Genomic DNA, 21,846 nt, shown 5'->3' on the forward strand with positions numbered 1-21,846 from the left:
CTCCCCTTCCTTCAAGACCCAGCCTCAAGGTCCCCCTCCTCTGAGAAAGATTTTTTTTGCAGCCTCGGAAAGGTTGTGAAGCCTCCTCTCTCCTCTAGGCTTCTGTAATCCCCTGCTAGTACAGGGGTGGCGGCTGCTTTCTGCCCACCTCCACCACCATAACCTGCCCGAGGGCATGCCGAGACATCCCCCTCGATTGGTCTACGGTGGCTGGCACAGTTTTGAGCTCATGGTGGGCCCTCTGCAAATGCCGTTGGAATGAATGAATGAATGAATGAATGAATGACCAAGGTTGTGAGGTTGTAAAATAAATAACTGTATTTCACACCCAAGATCTGTGTAGGACAAGCTTCAGGAGCTGGAAGCCAGATCCGCTGGGTGCTCAGTACCCAGGGAGAGCCTTAGACGTGGCAGAGCCCCGCTGGGACACGAACAGTACCAACCATTGAGCTGCGGCTCATCCCAGCCTCTCCGCCAGCCAGAGTCAGCCCAGCAGGGGTGGGGGGCGAATGAGAAGGCATTTCGGTTTTTAATATCCAATTGGCAAGGCTCATATTCTTAGCATAAGACCTAAGGGGTCTCCTATGGGCAAGAAGTGAGTGCTGTGAGCCATATCCACCCAATTTCTGCCAATAATGAGGAGGAAGAGGTGGAGGATAGCTGCCGCTGTAGTGAACATTGACTACGTGTTCCTCCCTCTGTTCACTCCACATACAGGATTTCCAACCCTAATAGTCTTAGTTATGCTCTATCTCCTTTATAGCTAAGAAGGAAATTCAGAGAAGTTAGGTAAATTGCCCAAGTCACACAGCAAGTTGGTAAAATGTAGATCAGATTATTCACTGCTCAGATTTCAGGGCTTCAGTGGGCCCTCCGGTGGGCTCAGAATACCAGCCATCTGTCTCTTGCCCACCTCAGTGCTCCTCCTGACCACCTTGCCCTCCTCACTTGGGGCTTCCAGCCAGTCTTCAGCAGCAACCAGTTCTTCCCACCTTAGAGCCTTTGGCCTTGCCAACCCCACCTGCCTGGCGTGCTCTCCTCCAGATCACCCATGGCTGATCCTCATGCTTGGGTCTCAGGACAGATGTTAGCTCAGAGAGGCCTCTCTTCCGTTCCACCTAGAGTGGCCTCCCTCCCTTGGGCCTTTCTGACCTCCACTGACCCCTCACTGCACATTACAGTTTGCATTGTTTTGTTCATTCACCTGCCTGCTTGGCTCCTGGCTCTCTCCTCCAAACCAAGGCAAGCGAGGAGCCTTGTCCACCTTGCTAGCAGAGCCCCAGGTAGCAGTATCTCAGTTTAGCAGCACTGTGCAGGGATGGTGAGTGTGCACGGAGCAAATAATCACCTCATTCAAGAGCCTGTGGTCTTCCTTCAGTTCCTCTCTGCCAGGTTGGGCAGGGGCAGAACCACCCGGCTTTGTTTCACCTCGCGATGCCTCTTATTCTGTGAGCAGGGCACAAACTACCAGCCTTTGCCTCGTTCTCCTTTGACATCTCTCCTCCCTGCCTTTTCCCTAAAAACATAAAAGAAACCCTTCACACCCTCTTCACTGTTCTGTGGGATGTCCAGCCACCTCTGCTTGATCAGCCATCAGTTTGGGCATTATACCTGCCCACCCGGGGCTGCTGGGGTTGGCCGATGGGATTTCTCTCAGCTACCAAGGTGCATGGCTGACACCTCTAAGTCGTCATCATCTCCCATGTGCAAAAGGAGGTGTGCTTCCAGAAGGGATGGATCACCCACTTTAACATCCTTTGGGCCTGGGGCAGCTGCCCGGTTAACTCAGCCCACAATTAAGGCAGTCAGGCAAGTGAATGAGCTGGGTCAGCCCCTCACTGCGGTCAGGGTCCAGGTTGGTGGAGAAAGACCTCAGGATTTCGCTTAGCATCCAAAGGAGTGGCATAAGGCATTGTTTCAGTGCTGGACTGCCTGTTAATAGAGGCCAGTCCTGAGGCAATATGTGGAAAAATACTTAGCCTTTCACTTTACAGAAACTTTTTCTAATCCAGTGCTTCTCAGCTTTGGCCACACCTTAAAATCACCCGGAGAGCTTTCAAAAATGCTGAGGCTGGATCCCACCCCCAGAAGAACTACTGGGTCTAACTGGTCTGTGGGAGAGGGGCCCCTGTGTTTGACTGGCAGCCAAGGTGGGGAAGCCCCTGCCCTCATCTCAGTGCATATCTTGGGGCAATGATGTTCTTCAGATGCCACATGTAACTTGCCAGTGGCGAGAATGCAGCCAATCTGTGGAGACACAGCCACTTTGGGGCCACTTACCTCCCTGAGGAACATGCTGGTAAATCACAGGTTACAACTGTAGGGATGTGGAAGCTTGTGGAGTTTGCTGCAGCCATGCCTTTGGAAATGAAGCAGACTGACATGGCTGCCCACTGCAGGTAGCAGCAGTGTCTGCCTTCCTGCTCTGCCTAGGCGGCGCAGCACCTGCGGGCCCAGCCCCCCTTCCCCCACCAGATCCAGGTCAGACACACTCTGACTCATTCTGGTCTTAAGCTGCGGCTGTGGGAAGTGGGGTTCTCCTTGGTTCCTGGATTCAGGCTCTTGCCTTGCCCCCAGTTCTGATAAATCAGCCTCCCCTCCCCCTCCCCACACTTCTTCCCCGGACCTGAGTCTTTGTTTTGTAGAATCTGTCTGGCAAAGTAAAAATCAAATCACAGTACTCTGCTTTAAATCCTTCAGAGACTTCGAGCTGCAGGAGAACAAAGCCTGCTGCCTCTGTGATAACATCCTCAGCTCCCCCCTCCCCTCTGCCCTAGCCTTTCAGGTGCTCACATATGCCAATTGGATGTGCTGTTCAGAGTTTAGCAGCTGGGGTGCAGGGTCCTGATCTGTAGCATTTGCCAGTTTTCATGGTGTAAATGTCCTCACCATGGCTGCCTTCAAGTTGTTAATGTAGCAGCAGCAGTCATGGGGTTGAGAGCAGGTGTGCAGGCCGCGGCTGGCAAGCCTGCCCCCCACTTCAGCCCCGGCACCAACTGCCACTAGGGACCACGTGGCCTCTCATTTGGATCTCAGGCCTTTTCTGATCACTCAGGACTAAAACGGTCTTTAGCATTTGTGACTGGCTAAAATCCCCCAGCCATTGCCAGGTTTTCTGGGGCCTTCCCTACCTAGAGCATGTCCCGGGAGAGCACAGGGCTCGTCTCTCATTTACTACTATATCCTCAGCTGAGAGAAATGCTGGCACATAGTGGGAGCTTTGTGAGTTTGGTGGCTGCCTGGATGACCCTGGAGACCCGTCTGCCCACTGCAGCCGCCCAGGTTCAGAGCTCGGGCCCAGGGGCAGGGTCCTAGAGAAGCTCTCTCCCACACACCTGCTGTACGCAGAGCCACCGTCTGTCATCCTGACCTGGTCCCACCTGCTCCCTGGGCTCCTCGGACGCCTGGCGCACCCTGAGTCCTAGCCCCGCCTGGCCCCCGCACCTTGTCACCATGGGCACACCAGCCCTGTCCTGAGCCGGCTCGCCTCCCTGGGGAGAGGGAGAGCCCCCAGCCTGAGGCTCTTGACGGAGTTCCACATTCACCGCTGGATGCCGGCCACCGCTTGGAACTTCTCCTTTTTGGTTTCACAAGATGTCATGATTATACTTCCATGATTATACTGCCCTGAAAACAGCATGAACACGAAGCCGGGGCACCGAGACATGGAGTAAATAAACACCACAGTTGCCCAGAGGCTGAGAGCAGAGAGCAAACGCTGAAGCCAAGATGACTTGGGTTGATTCCAGGCGTCACCATGCATGGCCCTGGGCAAATCACCTGATGGCTCCGAACCCACGTTCAAAGGATGGCAGCAGCTGTGGTCCTGAGACTGTCTGGAAATATCAACCCAAAGCTTATCATGTGCCAGGCCCAGGGACACAGAAAGGGACAAAGAGCAGAGGCCCTGCCCTCTCCTGGCTTACAGTCTAGCAGAAAGGCAGATGCTCAGCAGAGAATACTCGTGTAAGTGTATACTCCAAGAAGTGCCATAAACATAGGCCAGGGGACCACGGGGAGCCTTACTGGCCTGGACGGAGTGGCCTGGGAAGACCTCTCAGGATTTTCAGGCTGAGAACTTAAGGCCGAGAAGAGACAAGTCATAGGTGGGATGGGATCTGTCTGGGTGCAGAGTCCTGCCCTGGGCAACACGGGTGTGTGGACGCCGGGCACAGAACAAAGTCCTTGGCATCCAGAACACGACAATAAGCTCTGAGAGAGGTGAGGCAGCCAGAGCTTGCAGGGCCCAAGGGCAGTGGGCAGCCAGGGGCCAAGGTTTCTCCAGAGTCATTTGGAGGCGGCCAGTGACCCAATATGACCTTGGGAAGCTCCCAAGGCATGCGGAGCATGGAGTGGGAGACGGAATGATGCTTGTCAAGGCACCCACATGGCTGGGCTCTCAGCAGGTGCCAAGGAAAGCGGGTTCCTCCCTTTCTTCCCTGGCATTCTGCAACTTTGACAAAACACAGCAGCAAATTAGCAGGGCCATTTATGCAGACAAGGCAGTACCCACAGTGGCAGAAATTAGGTTGCAGAAGAGGCTGGTGAAGATCTTTTTCCTGGAACTTCTTTAACGGCTGCAGCCAGTTGGGAGACAGTCATTCCGAGAGAAGGCAATGACTGTCAGAGGGGGAGGCCCGGCCCCGGGAGCAGATGGCCCGTCTGGCATCCAGCCTTGGGAGGCGGGGCAGCTCCCAATAAAGCATATGCCGGCCTGAGATGAAGACGCTGCAGCACTTCTCAGAATGTATAAACCAGGCCAGCGTATCTGTACCCAGGTCTGACGAAGTAGAGTGTCTCTTCGTCAAGACATTAATTCTCCCCTATCTTCCTTCGCTTATTCATTGTTGAAGGGACTCACCTCTCTGGGCCTCTGCTTGCTCACCTGTGCAACGGGGACAATCTACCACCACCGACCCCAGAGGGCACCCTGAGATAGGTGAGGACATGTGTGTGGGGCACCCTGGGTCTCGCCCAGCACAAAGAAAGCACCCTGCAGCTGCCCTGAGCCTGTCTCCTCGGGTGGCACGGGTGGCCTGCTTGCAGTCCTGAGGCCTGCGCTCATGCTCTAGCCTTCCCATAAGCTGGTGGCTGCATCTCCGTGGGCCTCAGCTTCTCCACCTGTGAAATGGGTAGCTGGCACCTCCTCACTGGGGTTGCGAGAGGAAATGAGAGGTCGTACATCAAAGTGTCCCCGAAGGCAGCTCAGGGCTGAGAGGCCTCCGCCCCTCCAGCCACCCACTCTGCCTCACTCACACCTGGACGGAGAGGCCCATCCCGATGCCCACATTGGGCGGGGACCCAGGAAGAGCAGCGGGAAGCGGGCCAGCAGCCATGAGTGCCCTGAAAGACGGAGGCCAGGGTTGGGAGGAAAAGAATTCGTCTCCACCAAGGAGGCCCCACCTGCTTCCTGCAGGACGGTGGCCCTGGCCGGGACCTACTCCCCCCACCGTGTGCACATCTGTGGAGTGGGGATCACAGTGCCTCCCTACAAAGCCATCAGGAGGGGTCGTTGAGCCACGGGAAGCACTTAGCAGGGGTTGGCACCCCCGTCCTGCCTGCCTTTCCCACAGTGATGCCTCATTAAAGGGAGAGCTGCAAGGCCGACTGAAGAGACGTTCTGCTCATTTTATTAGGAAAAACTCAGGAACCAAACTTGGAGGAAACAAACTTGTCGGAGGGACACAGTAGGCGGTCCTCCCACAGGGAGCAGCTCAGGAGGTGATCTGGAGCTCCTGACCCTGCCAGGGGATGGACCCCAGGCCCACTGACCCCTACCATCCAACAAGCGGGTGGGAGGGTGCCCACCGGCCTCTTCCGGGGGCAGGGGGTGCTGTGTGTTCTTCTTTATTTCCAAGACATCCCACTCAGGGTACTGGATGGCTTCATATCCACTGAGCCTCTTACTGTCAACCTTTTATGACCTTAAAAAACCCACCCGGAACATCTGCTGTCCGGCCCACGAGTGGGACCGCGAGGCTGAGCTGGACCCCTTTCCTGCAGCTGAACCAGGGGCAGATGGGCTCTGCTGGGATCCAAATGTAACGTTGTCCTTCTCCCCCAGGGTCCCAGGGTGACCCTGCTCCTCTCTGTCTCTGGCAGAGCTTTCGCAGCACCAAGAGCTGGCGGGGACGGAAATAGAACAAAACCGTGAAGGGGTCTAACATTTCAGAGAGGGCACTAGAAATAGGCTTCTCATTTGTAAAACAGATCAATAACACCTCTCTCCCGGGGTCTTTGTGAGGGCTGATGGAGAGAATTTATGGAAAGTAACCCAGCAGGATGCCGACGCAGAGTCAGGCATTATATAATAGCCATTGCCAACAGCTAATATTTACTTTGGCCAGCTACTCAGCCAAGGGTGTTCAGCGCTAACTCACTTAACCCTCCGGACAACCCCAGCGGGTGGGTGCAGCCATTTCCCCCATTATATGGATGAGAAAAGCAAGGCTCAGAGAGGTGAGGCAGCTGGCCTGAGACCACACAGTCAGCGGGTTGTGAACCTGGCAGAATCTGAACCCAGCCAGGCTGGCTCTCAAGTGTGCCTGTTGACCACTGTGTGATTACATAATAAGAGGAAGAAGCCCAGTGGTTGTGTCACGATGCATGGTCACCCCTCACCCTGGCCAGCTGCCTCCCAGCCCTCCCCTTCTCCCACCCTGTACACCAGTCAAAGAAGGACATTTGGTTCCTCAACTGGCCACCTCTGTCCTACTGGGCATAGGTCTGACTCTGCCCTCTGTGAGCTCTGCGGTCCGCCCCCGCTGCCCCCGAGGCTGCGGTAGCTGCTCCCTCCTGGGACCCTTCTGCTTACAGCTCTTTTCTCCAGCACTCATCCTAATCAAGTGTAAGTAAACCCCGAGTTCTTTGAGGCCAAGGACCATGGTTTCTTTATTCATCCTGGTGTCCTGTTGTAGGAGCTAGCACGGCCTCTGCTCCACAAACGCCGGGCAAATGCACGAATGTGTGAACAAATGAATGAAGCGGCTCAGAGAGGGCAGAGACAACCACGGGCTGGGGAAGGCAGGGGTCTGTACACCCCTCCTGCAGCCCCTCTGGCTGTACTGAGAGCACCTGATCCTCCCAATACATTCCCTTGTGTGTCCTCGGCGAGAGAGGCTGCCCTTGTCTGCAACCCTACAAAGACTTCAGCAGAGAGAGAAGCAAGGATGCTGGACGGCCAGAGAGCAAAGCTGGGAGGAGGGGGACGAGGACCCGGACTGCACAGCGCCCCAGATGCAGGAGGACAACCGCTGATGACGCCCCCCAGCGGCTCACAGGTGCGAAGGCTTCTGGGGAGGGGTCAACAAGGCAGGGAACACACCTACTGCAGGAGGGGAGAGTCAAGACTCAGGAACAAGATGGGAATTAGGCTGATCACCTCCGAAGCCCAAACCAATCTAAGTTTTGTTTTTTGTTTTTTTTTAAAGTAGATCTTCAATAGAGATCTCCTTGGTATCTTCCAAGGAGAAAACACGATAATTATAAGAATTTTTAAAAGACCACGCAGAAAGTTTCCTCCTGCGCTCTTTCGTGTAATGCCCCTTTTGAAATGTTCACAACCCAAAACCAGAATGGCTTTGTATCTAGTGTATTTTACCTCAAATGCTGCTGTCCACCCCCACATTACACGTATTTTTTTTATTTTCATAAAGAACACTATAAAACAGAAGAGCTTGCCTACACCAAGATGAGATAATTCAGTAAAGATTGTGCAATGCACAGAAACTGACAATCACCCTGATCAACAAAAACAGTGCCAGCAGATACGGCTTCAGAGGCGCGCCCTGCGCACTGAGGCCCTGGAGGCTCTGGACGCGAATCCTGGGTCCACCCTTCACTAGCCACAGGCCTGGGACAAGTGGTTCCACCCCTCTGTCTCAGTTTCCTGATCTGTGAAAAGGTCCCCGATCATAGCACCCACCTCCCGGGGTCATAAGGATTACGGCAATAATGCGAAACACTGAGCCCAGCGCCCAACAGCTAGTGAGCACTCAATTGCTAGATGTGATCTAAGCATGATTATTATATGCCATTTTTACAAATTAGGAAATGGGCACAGGGAGGTTTAATATTTAGCCAAAATCACACACACGCCAAGCTTTGCAGGAGGTACATCTGACTCAAGGAAACTCCTTCTTGACCAGTTCATTAAACTGTAATGATCTCACAGGGGAGGGAGATGGGAGGCTGGAGGGGCTCTTTGTGTTCTGGAGGGGTGATGGATTGGGAATGGCTTCTGCTACCGAGGAGGACATCATAGAGAACATTAGACACCTCCAAACTGACTGGAGATGACTTACTGAAGGTCTGCTTCTATCCTACAGCCCCAAAATAAATGTACTGAGTCATTCATTCATTCATTCATCAGGGATTTACTAGACTTCCAGTGTGTCAAGGCATCCAAGGATCCTGTGAATAAAAAAACACAGTTCCACAGCCTTCAGGGAGGTCACAGTGGAAGCAATTCCTCTCACCCCCATATTTCCCACAGCACAACCTCCTCCCCACCCCCCCATGGAAGGCCTGGCCTTCCAGTTTAGCGTCCCTACCCTGCCACACACGCCTGTCTGCCCTGTGCATGTGACCTGGGCTAGGAACCTAGACTCCTCCTCCCATACCTGCTCCCCACCCTTCCCCCCACCCCGCAATCCACTTGCCCCCAGGGCCACTGTGGGCATGGCAACACTGCCTACTGCTCGCACATGGCCTCGGGGTTCCCAGCCACACCCTGGTCCTCCATGCCACCGGCTCTTCCCTTCCCCGCTGGGGCCCCCAGAGTGCCTGCTTGGGGTGTGTCTGGCTGAGCACTGGGGGCAGCCCATCCTCCTCTTCCTTTTCATGAAGCAAACCCCCCACCCCACACTCAGAGGCTCTCGGAAACAGAAGCCAAGCAGAAGTGGAGACCACAGAGCTGTCCTGAGCTTCACCTTTCATTACAAGCTTGCTTCTGGATCATTTGAGAGCTTGGAACCTAAAAGAAACTGAACGCTCATCCTGTACACCCCACCTGCCCCAGGCACCAGAGAGCCACAAGGCCCACTTCCACAAACTTTTCCTTTTTTTGTCTGTGCATCTTCCTATTCTAAAGCACTCTGAGAAGAATCTGTAGCCTCCTGGGTAACTATGACCCAGCCAGAGTTCAAATTTCATGTCCTGATTATTTCACCCCATGGTGATTAGAATTTCTGTGCATCTCTTTGGCTACCCTACTATGCAAAAGCAGAGAAACTCTTATTTGTTGAGCTAGGCACTTTACATATGTTATACCATTGAATAAGCTCCTTGATTATCCCACCCCAGCCTCTTTCCAGGACCAGGACATCATTCTAATTCCAGTGTGGGCCATTTAGCCCAAGACTGAGCTCCTGAGGCCAGGAGCTTCTTGCTCACCTTTTATGGAAATTATTTTTGTCACAGCCATGTCCATTTGCTTTTGTCTGTCCTCATGGGAAGGAGGAGTATGGTCCCCTTCCCTTTCAGGTGCATCATGCCAGCCTCTGAGGGCCGTTCACCACACCCAGGTCTATGCTGACATCTCTCTACATATCTATGGATCTGGCTTTAAGACAGTTGTGTTAAATCAACCCATTCATTTTCTTTTTTTAACTCACAGAGAAATAATATGGCAGAAGAACATGGTCACAGTCCACAAACATGTATTTATAAGATTAGCTGGAAAGGGGTTAGAGAAAATCTGGAGTAATGGAAAAGGGGCAAGCTTTAAAAATCAGATCTAGCTGGGTTTGAACCCTACCTTTGGTATGTGAGAGAGTCAGTCACAGCCTCAGGTGCTCTGCCTTGCACAGGTGTTTTGAAAAGTAAACAACAATGTTCTCAAAATGTCCAGCACCACACCTGCCTAATAAATGCTTTTGCCCATATGTGCACGTCCGGATAGTCTAAGTTGAGTCATTGGAGTACATGCAAAGGATGCTTCCACTTGGAAAGACAGCTCCAAACAACATTTTGGTTACATGGCAGGTGACCCCTCCTGGCTTCCTGGTCTGTGTATTTGGGTTTTATACTGCCTCGCACAAGGTGGACACACCTGAGCCAAAAATGGGTGGGGCTAATGCCACCCCCCACCCCCCATCCCCTTGGGAGTCATGACTTGAAATATTTTTACTGGGGAGCCATGGTGATGATTGTCAGCCTACCTATGCCTGCAGGAATTCTCCATTCCCCCTGGCTGCATGCCAGATGGCACTCTTGCCAGCTCTAGCACAGTAACGACAGCAGCTCCCACCAGAGAAATAAAGCGGAGTGCGACCAGGCACGTGTCAGGGTGACAGCTGCCTGCACCTCGGCTGGCTGAGCGGCTCTCGCTGCCACCGTCAGGTCTCATGTGTCTGCAGAGAAGGAGAGAAGGACCTGGCTTGGCAGGTTCCCACAAACCCCACTTAGCTTAACTCCTGAAGTTATTAAAGCATTAGACAAATAGGCAGTGTCTGTGTGTGTGTCTAGGTTATAGGTTATAATATAAATATAATTTTATTTTAAAAATTATAACAACAATGCACTTTGAGTCCCTCTGTGCCAGGTGCTGGGGGACATACTCTCTATGCACAATCTTGCTCACTGCGCCCAACTGGAACAGCTCTGAATCCCGTGGGATCTTCTCAGAGGTCTGTATATTCCCCACTCATGAGTCCCCATTCTGATTTGACAGGGCCCATGTCTTCCTGGATTGTGCCACAGGTGTTGAAAAGTCCCCAGATTTCTTGTAGCCATACCACCTCCTAAGAAGATTGCTTCCATGACTTCTCAGGAAGATGCCCTTCTTTGGAGATGCTAAGTCTTTTGGGTTTCTGATTTCTCGCCTTTTCCTCATCCCTTCCCAAGAAGGTCAAGATTCATCCTGGACTAGACGTCAGGAGGTATGAGGAGGGTCCCTGCCCAAGTCCTTCAGTCCAGATGAAGCAAAGGCTGTAGCACCACTCCAAGCAGCTACTAAGAATTACACGGAAGAGGAGCGCCGAGTGCTTCTGGTGAATTTACCAAGTGGAAAATGCACTCCACCACATCTCTCTCTATATATATTTTAAAAATGCACACACCTACACCCACACACATAATTTATGTATGTTTGAGAAAGTAATGTGGGTCATTTTGAAACATGGAAAAATACAGACAAGCATAAGGAAAAATAAAATTCATCCCAAAAATCTCACCACCCAGTGATAACCAGGGTGAACATTAGGAGACATTTCCTTCCAGGTTCTTCCTTTCCATACACATTAAAATGCGGTTGTCATTACTTATGATTTAATTATAAGTTTATAATTACAGCTTACAATTGTGGTGATAATTTACCATTGTAATCACACTGTATGTTTCATTTGGGGATCCTGCTTTTGATTCCTTAACATCTTTCCACCAACATTTTCCCATGAGAAGAGCACCACCAATGACTTCCAGACCAAATTAGCGAATTTATGAAATGAAAAATTCATTATAAAATCAGAATTTATAAATTGCTCTGAAGAATGAATGGAGAGAACATTGAGGAAAGCCCCCAACACAAGGCCCAGCACCTGGGATGTGTCTAGGAAACGACAAACATGTGGCTCTCGGGCCACTATCCCCTCCTGAACTCAGAGCAGACATTACTAATCAACCACAGCTCCCTGTTCTGCAGAACCCCAGGAAGTCTGCATCACACTCCAGACAGCCTCCTATATTTCCCACTGGTTCCTGGTTTTGAAAAGGCTGGTTGCGAGTACATTCAATTCCCAATTTCTCCCAAGAATGATGTTACCATTTCTTGGAGCGCCACGCCTCTTACATTCAATGAAGCTACAGTTGGATCTTTAATGTTTAGCTTGGGCCTTCACTAAGAAGCACTGAGGAGCTGGTGCACCCAGAGGGTCTGGCTTCAACACCTCTGGTTAGGTATCCAGTAGGTGAGAGACCGCCCTAGTGCACAGAGTAAGAAGGCAGAATTTGGTTTGAGACCTGTTCCATCTTGATTCTTGGGCCATCAAAGGATTGTTATCTATCATAAAATCCTCAAAACAGCAACATACGGAAGCCAGTGGTGTCCACGATTAGTGCCACGTGATGTCTATAGCCATCCATTCTTCTGAGCACTGAACCTCAGTAGAGCCTTCCTGGTGTAAGGATAATTAAATTCCAAAGTGGGCCTGCCCTGAAGTTATTCAACTAGAAAATTACAAGCCGCAGCAAAGATGTATTTCCATATAAATGTGCAAAAGCAAATTCAGCATCAACCAGCTCAAAACTAGGGGGGGTGGACAGTTTGATGCATCTTAACACCTAATTTATCATACTGCTAGCATCTCTCTTTGGGTACTTATCACATTCTCCCCTGGGCCACCCAGACGCCTGCTTTATCTAGCTTGCTAAGCTGAGAGCTTCTGGAAGGCGATGCCTACCCACTCTGCAGAGCTTCATGGGAGCTTGTGATCAGCTGGGGTGTCTGCAGTCAAGGCTACAGAACAGAGACATGAGATGCCACACCATCACCTAGCACAGGGGGCATGTCATGCCACGTACACACCTGTTATATGGGCTGTGTGACCACATTAACATCACCCTCCCACCCTCTTCTGTCCTTGTTTCTTTGCAGAGGACATATCCCAGGACTGCTCTCCACTCAGCTTCAAGGACATTCATTCCTGAGTCCCTGCCAACCTCCCGTTTGCTGGCCCTCCCCTCTCTCTTCTGTCCCTTGTGGTCGGCCTCAACAAGCCCTGGGCACAGCAGAGCAAGGCCCAGTCTCCTCCTCAGCCCACAGTCCCACTTTTTGCAGGCAAAGAAAAATGTGCCCAAATGCACAAGAGTACCATTTCTCCTAAATAATATTTCCTCTCGCCCTTTCACAACTCAGTCTAGTCTTGCTCTGCACACAGCTGAATTTCTGAGCTGGAAGGCCTCCGAAAGCAGAAACCTGGGGCAAAAAGACTGAGATCTAGCCCAATCCTTTTAGTATGGTTGTCTATAATTCCTTATTTATATACCTGAGATTTTAGATATTCTGAATATCACTCATATCCTAAACTATTTCAGGTCAGAAAAACAACATAAAACCAAAAACAATGTAAAACCAAATTCTCTCTATGGCACAGGGAAGCCTTCCCAGTGTGTTCCCAGTCCAAGAACAATGCCACCAAGCTTAGTGTTGCCAGGTGAGCAGGGTGGTGTGATTTCTCATTGTGAATTCATCTGTGCTTGTGAAATAATCATGATAAAGTGGAGACCCATGTACAGGGCATTGCTGGCACTGTGGAAGACCCCAGAAGTCACTACTTGTTTTTATTCCTGTGATAATCATGTCCTGCTTTTTTTCATAGGTTAACCACCACTGCGCATAGGTAAGTGATGATCTGGTCAGTTTTGCCTGTGTTCAAGATTTTAGGTAAACAGACTCATCCTAGGTCTTGTTTCTTTTATTCGGTATGCTTGGGATGTGACTCAGGTGTGTCATTTTTCTCTGCTGCATCATATTCCACCATAAGAATATTCTATAATGTACTTGTCCACTTTTGGCTTGTTTCCAGATCGGGTATGTTATGTGCTGCTGTGACATTCCTGGGAGTGTCTCCTGGTGCTCACAGACTAGAGTGTGTCTCTGATGTATATCTGGCGGTAGAGTCACTGGGTAGGGAATGGAGATGTTCAGCTCTATCAGCTGATTGACAAATTGTCTTCCAAAGAGGTTAGACCAGTTTACATTCCCACCTATCATGGATAAACATTCTTTTGCCCAAACCCTGTCAACATTCAGGAATGGCAGACTTCATTTTTGCCAGTCAAATGGGTGCAAAGTGGTATCTCACTGGGTTTGAACTCCTGTTTCTCCAGCTATGGATGAGTTTGAACACTCCTGGTATGTTCTGAGCCTCCCAGGCAGCGCTGTCTTGCACCACTGTGATTGTGCCATCTGAAGTATCCTTTCCCTCCTCTCTGCCCAGCAAGCTCCTACTCATTCAACACTCAGTTCCAATAGGACCCTTGGGGTGTCGGCATCCTCCCAGTTCTCCCAGCCAGAGCGGTCGGTCGTTCTTCATCCCTGGGCTTGGCTGTGGCACTATCCCTGATCACCCTGGGCCGGAATAACCTGTTCCCTTATTGTTTCTGCCAGTAAATGACAATCTCCCTTATTTTCCCTTGTTTCCACCACTCAGAACAATGCCTGGCACAGAGTGGCTGCTCATTATATTTGTTGATAGATTTCATCAGGTTTAGAGAAAACTGACTCTTTCCACCACAAGGCAGTTTGGGTTTAGGTAGAAAGGAAGTTTGGCTTTAGAAAACAGGACAGGATTTCTGGATTCCTTTCCAGCAATCTGTGCATCAGATTGCCCAAGGGCAATTCTTGGAATGCTGTCACAGGCAGGTCTGCCTGGGTTCCCCTGTGGCTCTGAGTCTCTGCTTTGCTCTGAGCCCCAAGTTTTGGTCACCCCTGGCTCCCAGGGGCCTGGTTTGGACTCCTGCCTCGTCCTCGCTTCTGTGATCGCACCTGCTGCTCCTGCAGCAGCCTCTGGACACCGAGGTCCCAGCTAACTCTCCCAGATCCCCCCAGCCCTCACCTCTCTCCCATTTGTTCCTCCCATTCCCTCTGTTACCACCCCCGGCCCTCATTCCCCCAGACCTGGATGATTACACCCTGCCCCTAGCCTCTCCCACTCAAATCTGTGCTGACACAAACCCCAGCTTTCTATTGTATTGACAGCCAAAAGTCGTCCACCACTCTGCTTCTACATCTGACTCATTCTCAGCCCCACACCTTTGCTAGGGCCCTGGGGTGCTTCCCATCCTCTTCACCTCTGCGAAGATTGCCCATCCTAAGAGCCTCTGCTCCACGGCCTTCCCAGAGTGCTCCGGCCACCCCCTGGCTGACAGCGGGGGTGGTCAGGGTGCCCACAATGAGCTGAGGCCACGGATCACACCATCAAGCTGGGGAGCACCCAAGAGAAATTGCAGGGAGAGCAGGCAGGAATAGGGGGGAGTCCCAGCGTAGGGCCGCAAACAAGGGTCAGGACCAGAGGGTGGCAGAATTCCCATGAGGAAGTGAGTTTTTGAAAGGACGGGCAAGGCTACTTGCCCAGCTTCTTGGGTCTAAGGCCTCAGTGCTCCCCCAGGACACTCGGATATCATCAAAGATGCAGGGCAAATTTTCAGAGACCAGGACCTCAGAAGAAGCCAGAAGGGAAGGATATGTGTGCCTAGGATGTGCCCACTTACCAAAGACTAATCCATTCTCCCAGTGGATTCCTCCTAGTAGCTCTTTGACATAAGTAGCCTTAGCACCAGCGTTACAGGTAAGGAAACTGAGGTCAAAGGGATGAGGCTGTTTGCTAGCAGAAGAGTTCGAACTAGAATTTGGACCCACCTGATCTTGAATCTGTGCTTTGTCCATTCCACTCCAATACCTGTGAACTCTAGCCCCTAATCCTGGCTCCATCCCTCACCTGCATGATTCCAGGGGCTTATGTAACTTCTCTGAACCTACCCCATCATCACATACAAAGGAATCTGAGTGTAGTGATCTATGCAATTTCTACAACAATCTACTTTCTTTACAGTTGCTCTCTCTCTCCTTCCACATTCTAGAACACAGAAATGGCAACAACCTAGCTTTGGCCTTGGACCACACCCTAAGTGGTGGTGGAGCAGCAAGATGGTAGGAACCTGGACTCCTGAGTGACTGTGTGGAGCAGACTGGCCCTGCCAACCTGGACAGCTCGTCTCCGGACTGGGAAGGAAGACAGACATAGATCTCCATCTTATATAAGCCACTAAATTTGGGGGTCTCTCTTTTGCAATGCTCGGTCTGTACCTTAACAAATGCAGGCTCTCATTAATATGATCCCTCACACATGGAGAAGCAAGTGGATCTGGGTTCAAATCCAGGCTCTGTTACTCCCTAACTCTGTGATTTTGGGCAAGCTGCTGAATTCTCTGTGTCCTCATCTGTGAAATGGGGATAACAATAGCAGTGGCAGTGAGAATTCAATGACATAAACCACATACCACAAAGCTGACTATTGTTACCAGCATCATGGCAAAATCTTTCCCTGCTGATACAGCCCCAGCCAGGTCACCCTGTGTCAATCCCAGCAGCTTTTATGTATGGTTAGCTGTTGTCCTCCTGTAACACCTGATTTTACTGTCCTCACATCCATTTTAATGCAAGATCCCTATAAAGCCTGGTAGTAAGAACTGTGGAGTACAGTTCAGATGCATGCAAGTTTCTGGAATATTTCCCAAAGATCTATTTCCTTTAAAATGTTTATATTTACATTTTGCACATAAATATATGTAACATTTTTTGTTTCCTAGAAAAGAGGAAGCCGTGAGAGATGCCAGGCATTAGTTTGGGCTCTGCGACACATCTGAATGAGATAAAGTCCCTCCTCTTGTAGAGATTCCAGTCTAGAGCCAGAGCCAGAATAATTAGCAAATTAATATATTCCAGGCCATGTGAAGCACTAGGATGAAAAATAGTCAGGACTGGGACACAGAGAGATTTGGCTCTATAGCTCAGCACAGAATTGCTTCCTACCATGCTAGACACACTAGACGCATGAGGTTCAAGACTTTGGGCAGATATTTTACCAAAGAAATTACATGATGGCCAACAGGCACATGAAAAGATGCTCCAATCACTCATCATCAGGGAAATGCAAATCAGAACCATAATGAGATGTCACCTCACCCCAGGCAGAATGGCTACTATCCACAAGACAAGAAATAACAAGTGCTGGTGAGGATGCGGAGAAAGGAGAGCCCTCCTACACTGTTGGTGGGAATGTAAATTGGTGCAGCCACCATGGAAAGCACTATGGAGGTTCCTCAAAAAATTCAAAATAGAAATACCATATAACCCAGTAATTCCACTTCTGGGACTTTACCCAAAGGAAACAGAAACACTATGTTGAAGAGTTCACAGCACCCCGTGTTCATAGCAGCATTATTTACAACAGCCGAGACATGGAAACAACGTTTAAGTGTCCTTCAATGGAGGAATGGATAAAGAAGAATATTGAACCATAAAAATGAAAGAAATCCTGGAGCTAGAGGGTATTATGCTCAGTGAAATAAGCCAGGCGGAGAAAGACAAGTGCCAAATGATTTCTCTCATTTGTGGAGTATAACAACAAAGCCAAACTGAAGGAACAAAATAGCAGCAGACTCACAGACTCCAAGAAGGGACTAGGGGTTACCAAAGGGGAGGGGTGTGGGAGGGCAGGTAGGGAGGGAGGGAGAAGAGGATTGTGGGGTATCATGATTGGTTCACATGGTATGTGGGGGATCACGGGGGAGACAGTGTAGCTCATAGAAGACAAGTGGTGACTCTGTGGCATCTTACTATACTGATGGGCAGTGACTGCAATGGGGTGTTGGGGGGGACTTGACAATAAGGGTGAATGTAATACCCACATTGTTTTGCTTTTCAAACCTTCATAAGATTGTATATCAATGATACCTTAATAAAAAATTTAATTTAATTTAAAAAAAAAGAAAGAAATCCTGCCATTTGTGCACATGGATGGAACTTTGGGGCATTATGCTAAGTGAGATAAGTCACACAGAGAAAGACAAATACTGTATGATCTCACTTATATGTGGACTCTAAAAACAAAAAAGAAGGGAAAAAATTGAACTCATAGAAAAAGAGATCAGATGTGGGATTGCCAGAGGCGGCAGGTGGGGGTAGGGAGGGTTGGAGGAAGGTGGTCAGAAGGCACAAACCTCCAGTCACAAGATAAACACATACCAGGGAGGTGATGTAGGGCTTGGCGACTAGTTACTGCTGCTGTGTGATACACAGGGAAGCCGTTTAAAGAGTAGATCCTGAGTTCTCATCATAAGGAACAAAACTTTCTTTTTGTATCAAAATGAGGTGATGGATGTTAACTTGACTCTGTGATAATCATGTCACAACATATGTAAGTCAAGCCATTATGCTGCACACCTGAAACTTACACAATGGTGTGTGTGTCAGTTACGGCTCAACAAATTTTACCTGTATCTCAATAAAGCTGGAAAAACAACACTGAAGGGAATTTGGTCAGAAGAGGACTCCACTAACTTAAACGTGCATGCCTATCGCTGCCAATAAAATGAAAAAACGACCACATATGGGGGCGATGCTGGTGCCGGGGCTTCAACGTGATTATGAACAGAAGTGACCTCCTGGATTCCTTGGTGAAGCTTAACTAGCCTCTCCCACATCTTCCCTCCCTCCTGTAATCTCCTAGGGGTGTAGAAATAGGTCAGCCCCTGTGAAATGAGGTGCATAATTACCTTACATAAACCAAGTTAGAAACTTATATGGAAATTATTATTCCTCCAACATCAGATACGTCCTGCTCAGAGAAATTTCCTATGCTTTGGGAGATGCAACCTCCGAGAATGATTTATTTTTAATCGAAAAGCTGTTCTGGGCTGTATGAGGCCAAGAGATTAAGACCACTCATTAACATGCGGAATCTCTTCAGAGGCCCCTTGCAGCAGCCTGGCCAGCTCTGAAAAGGTTCTTCTGCCAAAGGGTTCCTTAGAGGCTGCCGCCAGATCAATAATTGGAACCGGCCTTCTGGGAAATCACTAATGGTGTGTGGAAGGCACCGACATGACTTTTAGGGTGGTCCATTAATGAAGAACTTCGCAGCTGTCCCAAGTCCCCAGCAAGGAAAGCCAAGGGGTCAGATGTCGTGCAGCTGACTCAGCTTCTGTGTGAAGGAGCTCTGAGCTCTGTTTTCCGAGCCCGAGTCTCTTTCTTAACGCGCAGAGAAAGGCCTGCGCTTGCTTTGGCTCCCAGCAGAGGGGCGCCCACCTGCGGGCCACCTGCCGGTGGGCTCCGCCTGCTCCCTGCGTCCTCCCGGCACCACCCGGACTCACAGCAATGGCCATGCATGCAGGCTCAGTGCCATCTGGGATGCTTCTCTTATGCCGGCAAGGTCTGTGGGAAATGAAAACAGCACTCATTTATAGGCGGGCTTTTAAATGCAGACGTGCATATATGCCAAGCCCTGCCCTCCCCGACCAGCCGAGTTTTTTTTTAAAGAGGGCTAGATTCTGAGTCTCTTGAACGGATGGCTCAAATCCTCAACCCTTCCTAACTGGTATGACTGCAAAACTCACTTCTGCAGGCTCTCAACCTCTTAGACTCCCACACAGGTGCCAGTGCCTGGGATAAATGTCGGTGGTTTGGTGACGAAGCATGAAATTACGTTAAAACACCAAGAACATTACCTGTTCCCTAAGTTCTTCCCATCCCCATGGGTGAGTATGTAAGGGAGGGTCTCAGCAAGGGACCGATTTGTCTTGAACACCTCTGGAATCCTAGTCAGTCTCCACTTTCAGGACAGAGAGAGGGGCTGCAGGCCCAGAGTTTCGGGTAGGCTGAGCATAGGACTGGAATTCAGCACCTGGTTTTGTTTCTCCTGTGGACACCTTCTATCAGTGGCCTCTGAGACAGGTTTTCCATTTCCCGAGTTAGAATAACGTCTCTTCTTAAAATAGAATTGAAGTGAGAAAGAGAGCTGAGTTGAAGAGAACTAGGATATTTAACCCAAACAGCAGCATGGAAAATCACACAGGTGGGGTGGCGGCACCTGCGGTCTGGGGGAAGCGGAGCAAGGGAGAGCATGCCGGGCTTCCTTGGTGACCTGGCAGCAGAGCTCTGACAGGGCTGGGGGGTCACCAGGCCCCCCTCACTGCCAGGCTGCTCCCTGCAGCCCATGGAAGCATTCGAAGCCTTGCTCAGGAATAGAGATGGAGGACCCAGGCATGGGACAAAAATGACCTGGAATGAGAGGTGATCAGTTAGGAGGCAAGCCTGCAAAACGGTCGTAGGAGGATGATGGGGAAGCAAGCCGCTGCAGTGGGGCCAGCCCCAGGGCAGGTAGAGTGCAGCAGCGCGGGCAGGCGCAGAGCCCCAGGCCTGCCTCTGTCGCTGGCAGCAGGTCCAGACCCAAGCTCAAATGTCACCTTGGCTCGGAGCCGCCCTGGCCACCTCGGCAGAGTCAGCTGATGCCCTCTGCTCACTTGTCAGCTGTCCCCATTTCCCCACGTCACCTAGCCCTCTGCTGTTTTCTTCCTCGCCTGCCGACTTCTGGCTTCCTGGGGAGGGGCCCTTGGCTCAGACACCTTGACTCCTGAGCCCCTGCCTAGATCTCTGCAAAGGAACGATCCCAACTGCCCTGTGCCTCAGTTTCCCTGTCTGCAGAGCTGAGGGACCGCACCAGATGATCTCCAGGGTTTGCTTTCCAACTTCTCAGGCCTGGGACTGTTGACAATGATTGTCCTGGGGTGCTTTCTATTTCTCCTTAATTTCTCAATGTCTTATAATGAACACGCTCACAAAAATAATAGGCCCAGTTTTACTTACAACAAAATTAAATGACCTACCACGAGCAGGTGGAGGAAGAGCTTGTTCCTTGGAGGAGAAATGGCAACAATGGGGGCAGGCCAGCAACCTTGGAGAGGCTCCAGGAAGAAGTGGGTGAGGGTGCACGGGCGCGGACCCAGGGCCCCCAGGACAACCCCAGGAGAAAGGGGCACTCTGCCAGGAGGCAGGCCCATGCGCTCTCCAGCAGCGACTCTCCCCACAGGACCCAGAGGAGGCCCTGGACAGGGGCGATTCTATGTGCACATGGGTCACATTTAAATTCTTCTTCAAGGCTTTGCCAGGAAAAATATTTTAGAAGACAGCTGCGATGTGATTTTGCACCTGAAACAGGAAATAGCAGGTAGAGGTAATGGGGAGTTCCTTTAGTCAGAGAAGTGTCTGCCCGATGTTTCCTATAAGAATATGCTGGGTTCCATCTTATGTAACATCGATTTTTTTTTTTTCCTGGAAGGAGGACAGCATGAACTTTCCGAGTCTGCAGATGGTTCTGAGTTCTTCTGGGTGGTGAAATGCCAAACGGATGGCAATAAACCATCAGGAATTTTTTGAGAATGCAGGAGAGGTGAAGAGCGCCTACGGTGATGAGTTTAAGGGAAATAGTCACAATTTTATGGGCACAGTGAGGCCTCTGAACCCAGTTATTCCCCTCACGGGCAGCTGCAGCCAGGCTGGCATACTCAGAGTGGATGCTGGAGTCGAATACCTGTGGAGGACAGATGGACCATGGACCACGGACTCACACCACAGACCTGACATTCTACATGGGACCTCCTCAGAGCCACTGGGCCTTTCCAAGCCTCAGTTTTCTCATCTGTAAAATGGGACTGTCCTCCCTACCTCCACAGGTGGTCATGAGCAATAAATGGCACCTGTCCACAGAGCTGATTATATGAATGGCTCTGTGTTTCATGAGACAGAGCCTGGTGTTGGAGAGAGAACAGCACCTTTAAAGCAAATGGATGTGGATTCAAATCCTGACTGCCTCTCTAAGGATGTGGCTTTCCAAGACTGCTCCTACCTCAATAAAATAGCAAGAATGATGCTGTTCACCTCATGGCATTGTGAGATCCTGGGAGGTAGGCCAGAGGTATCCAGCAAGGTGTCAGACTCAGGCTTGGGCCTTTCTGAAGATTAGCACCCTTCCTCTTCCCAAAGATGATACAGGCTTAAAGACACACATTCAAGGAAGCCCCAGCCCTCTGAGGTGCAGCCAGGCTATCTCCCAACTCTTGACTGGTGCCTGTGGAGATGGAGCCTGACTTGCCCATCTTTGGTCTGGTGTGTAGATTTCTAAATGTACCGAATGGCCAGGCAGGGCGTGAGTGTGGGGCTGCGAGGAGGGAATACTTGGTGAAGCTCTCTAGGCAAAGCTCCTGGTGTAGAACCCGGGCCCCGCTGGGCTCTAGCGCATGCGCAAGTGGCTCGCCTTCCTGACATTCTCCCTGCACCATGGGCTCTCAGAA

General features: G+C 50.6%; 1 protein-coding gene across 7 annotated transcripts in view; it reads right to left on the minus strand.

Annotated features, from left to right (window-relative positions):
• Window positions 1-21,846, minus strand: part of MGLL (monoglyceride lipase) — a 128,048-nt gene that overhangs the window by 70,734 nt on the left and 35,468 nt on the right. The gene's annotated exons all lie outside the window — the stretch shown is intronic.

Source organism: Manis pentadactyla, chromosome 1, assembly GCF_030020395.1.
Source record: "Manis pentadactyla isolate mManPen7 chromosome 1, mManPen7.hap1, whole genome shotgun sequence".
NCBI classification, from domain to species: domain Eukaryota; kingdom Metazoa; phylum Chordata; class Mammalia; order Pholidota; family Manidae; genus Manis; species Manis pentadactyla.